Raw genomic sequence first — 4,034 nt, forward strand, 5'->3', positions numbered from 1 at the left:
CCTTTATATCATTCCACTTCAGAGAGATACCTGGATAATTTCTTCAGGGGCATGTGTGTTCCCAAAGGTATTCTTCAGGTCCAATACCTGCTCAGGAGAAGCAGCTTCCATCTACCCCTACTTTCTGACTTGTGAAAGAACAGAAAGTCATCAAGACGCCCCACCAGTTCTTTCTCATTGCCAGCCTATTTCTTTTGCTCTGTGTGCCCTATGAAGACATCCGTAGGCGATGTGTAGGAGGGGCACTGGGGGGGGGGGGATGTGCCCCACCTGAGATTGGCTGGCGCCACTACCACCAGTGGCTGTGGGCGATCCCCGCTCGCTGCTCGCCACCACTGATATCTGCGGGTGGTGTCCACCTGCCGCTGCCACCGCCGCCTGCTGCTGTCACTGCCGCTTACAAATGGTGCCCTCCCAATCTCAGGAGGCACCAGTTGCTCATGAAGACATCATTATTATAAGGAACAATCTGTCAGAGGGTTAATTCTGGGAGATTTGTTACCCTGCTTAAAAGTTGTCTGAGTGATGACAGGTCTCTTAGCTGGTACATGTCTAGAACTTGGTGGGCACTGGGTAGAGAGAGCTAAGACAGGTCTTTCATATTGGTAAAAAGAGGAAGAACTGGAAGTATAAACCTTCACTGTTCTTCATATCATGTTTTGTCTTAGCTGTCTTTAGTCCCCTAATCAGTGGACTGGACTTGATAGCCCAGGAGACCCTTTCCAATCTTAACATTCCTGTTGCTTATGTTCTTGCTATTCCTTTGGCGTAGAAAGTTTCTTGAACAAGAATTATGTCTCTTGTAGAGTTTGCACTTTTATAACGTGAAATGGCAGAGCCTGGGGGTTGGCAGCCTTTTGCTGGCATGGGCTAGACTCTGCAACCTGGCCTCTGCTGCAGGGCACAAGTCTTTGCCCCCAGGAATTGCCCACTGCCAGCACTTACCCTTACCTCACCACCATCCCCTATGCAGTGAAGGTAAGTGCAAAGTCTGTGGAGGAGCAGGACAAAACAGATCCTTGCCACCTTCATAGGCTGAAACAAACCTCTCACCCATATGCCATAGGTTGTCAACCCCTGACATAGCCTGCATATGTCATAATGAGCTGCACTGGGTTTAGTTTTTTATTTATTCAGGAGGGGAGTTGGAGTGTTTCAGCCAGACTCCAGCACAGTTGTAGGGTTTTAGTTTGGTTTTCCAGAGCCTCCTTAACACAAGGCGCCACTTGACCACCACATTTTTGTTGCACTAAAAGCCAGGTTACAGTATAGCAACACATGGTGTCTGTGCACTACCATATTTTTTTCACTCCAGTTAGTCAAATGCTTGTTAACTAGCACTCTTGTACCTGCTAATCTGGGCACTCTGCAAACCTTTGTTTCAGCACTGTTCTAGAATAATTCATAGACATTTGTGGTATCCAGACTAATTTATACAGACATATTAGATAAATCAAATTAACTGGTAATCACCTAACTGTGATGAAGACTAAACATCAGAGTGTGGCCAATGGAGTGTGGTGTTTTGTCCTGTAGAGACTCCCTTTGGAAAGCATTGACAGAGCCTTCAGTTGAGTAGAGAACTGAAGAACCATTATCTAATTTCTTGCCAAAAAAAAATTGGTGCCTAATATCAACATCTTCCCCTGACCAGTCCTGTATTAGTAGTTTTGGAGGCACCAAAGACATCCAGGGAAGCACGTTTCACTTATAGTCACATTCAGGCTCTTAATATTTGTCATTCTAAAAACCATAATATAAAATAAGACCACCAGGCTTTCCTAGGGAAAAGCCCAGTAGAAGCAACCAGAAAGGGTAGTCAGATGACAAACCCAGCTGTCATGTTAAAGGCAACATTACTAGAGGAAAAAAACTTAGACATTTTGTCTTCCCTGGTGGGCACTGATTGCAAGTCATGCTATCAAGAGAGAAAAGCCAGCATCTAGACACAGGCCAGCACCTTGCAACAACTGGGTGACTCCATTATAGAGGGAAGAGACAAAATAGTGTCCCATCTGCCTACACAGTCGTGACTGCAGAACTGCTGTCAACCATGTGGTATTCAGTGCCAGCAATGTCTACATCACTGCTTGGTAGAGCTATTTAGGATTCTGTGGCTGCATCTACATGAGAGACTGACTGCACAGTTGTTTCTGTGCAGCCATTTAGGACTTGTGTATACACAAAGTTTGCTCTGTGTGCCCTATGAAGACATCCATAGGTGACGTGTAGGAGGGGCACTGTCTACATCCATAGACATTCTTTTGCTCTGGTTCTTCAGTTCATGGTTCTTCAGTTCTCTTCTCAACTGTTCAATGGTTCAGTTCAATGGTTCTTCAGTTCTCTACTCAACTGAAGACTCTGTCAGTGCTTTCCAAAGGGAGTCTCTACAGGACAAAACACCACACTCCATTGGCCACACTCTGATGTTTAGTCTTCATCACAGTTAGGTGATTACCAGTTAATTTGATTTATCTAATATGTCTGTATAAATTAGTCTGGATACCACAAATGTCTATGAATTATTCTAGAACAGTGCTGAAACAAAGGTTTGCAGAGTGCCCAGATTAGCAGGTACAAGAGTGCTAGTTAACAAGCACTAAATGACTGTGAAGTAACTGGGGTTACTGCGCAGTAGCTTCGCCGAACCGCTTTTAGGTGACTTTGTTACGCAGCGCTACTGCACAGTAGTAACAAGCTACTGCACAGTCAGGGTCTCATGTAGACACAGCCTGTGTGTATGGAAAACACAATGAAAGCAAATTCAATTTTGGTTAACAAGGCACTCTTAGTGCTCATTTCAAGGCAGATATGATACAATAGTAATTAAAAGGCAAAGAAAGTCCAGGTATATCTCGAGTTTTTAACTGTGGAATTAAAAAATTATATATCAGTAAATTCCACTAACTTATACCAACATCCATTTCAGTTTCTCAGTCTGTATTGGGGTAGAGAGCCCAAATACCTCCTATCTGACAGGCTCTTATGTGCATTTTTCTTTCCATAATGGGTGATGTACTCAGGATACTTAGGGTTGATGTGCTGTAGCTGTGATGGTCCAAAGAAGATATGGTAAGCAAGAGAGGGGGTTTCAGCATCTTTCATTGACCCAAGCGGATGGGTGGGAGAGATGTTAGACAAGTTTTTGGATGCAAAGTGTTCTTCCTCAGGTCTGGGAAAGAAGCAAGGAGCTTCTCATTTTATCTGAGTAAAGTAGTTAGCTACATTAGTCTGAAGTCAGGCAGAAGGCAGTGGCACCTCAAGAGACTCATTCATAAATGTATAGGCTGTTTAATGGGGCTGTGGAAAACTTATCAAGAGAGGTTTGGAGAACTCCTACTGGAGGATTCAAAGGAAGAGTGGGGAAAGTAAATAATCAAGTCTCCAGCTTGACCTCCTGTGAACTCCAGTGAGTAAACAGATTGAGAAAAAAAACCCTTACACCTTAGTTACAAATTTATTTTGATGCTTGCTGCCAGTAGCTCAGATCTTTTCTAGACCCACCTGGAATTCTCTATCTCTCTGTCACACCTCTGCCCCACAAAACATATACACCCTCACACCCACCCACCCATCCTAATGTACTTCCTTAGTTACCAAAGTCAGTGGAAGGTCTGTGCTAGGACAAAATGGAGAGTTTCTTATTTATAATGCGCTGCAGTCAGATTAAAAAAATAATTTGCAAGGGAGGTCAATATCATTATCTTTGTTTTACAAAGGGAAAACTGAGGCAGAAAGAGAACAACATGCCATTGGCCAAGTCAGGATTAGAGCCCAGATCTGCCAAATCTCAGCCAAGACATCTATCCATGATCTTGGCATGTCCGACAAAAATGAAAAAAGTTCCTTCACTTCTCTCATTAAGCTCATCTGTGTCAGATGCTACAGACGGAAGGGAAAAAGTGGGAAAAGGAGTGACTCAGATTGCCTGTGCACCACAGTCCATCATGTCAACTGCAAGAAGACAGGTAATGCTGTAGAGTCTGTGTGCTTTGTGGTTTTATTTTTGAGCTTTGTTTCATGGTATAGGAAAG

At 43.7% G+C, this 4,034-nt stretch overlaps 1 protein-coding gene across 2 annotated transcripts in view; it reads left to right on the forward strand.

The window, feature by feature from the left end:
• The window catches only part of CHST3 (carbohydrate sulfotransferase 3), a 46,870-nt gene that overhangs the window by 3,427 nt on the left and 39,409 nt on the right, over window positions 1-4,034 (forward strand). Inside the window, exon 1 of one of the 2 annotated variants that reach the window (XM_025203553.1) lies at window positions 3,692-3,968. The exons of the other annotated variant lie outside the window; for it this stretch is intronic. The gene's annotated coding sequence lies outside the window, so the exon portion shown is untranslated. Of the gene's footprint in view, window positions 1-3,691; window positions 3,969-4,034 lie in introns of those variants that run through there. 2 annotated transcript variants of the gene reach the window in all.

The sequence above is a fragment of the Alligator sinensis genome, unplaced genomic scaffold, assembly GCF_000455745.1.
Source record: "Alligator sinensis unplaced genomic scaffold, ASM45574v1 scaffold546_1, whole genome shotgun sequence".
NCBI classification, from domain to species: domain Eukaryota; kingdom Metazoa; phylum Chordata; order Crocodylia; family Alligatoridae; genus Alligator; species Alligator sinensis.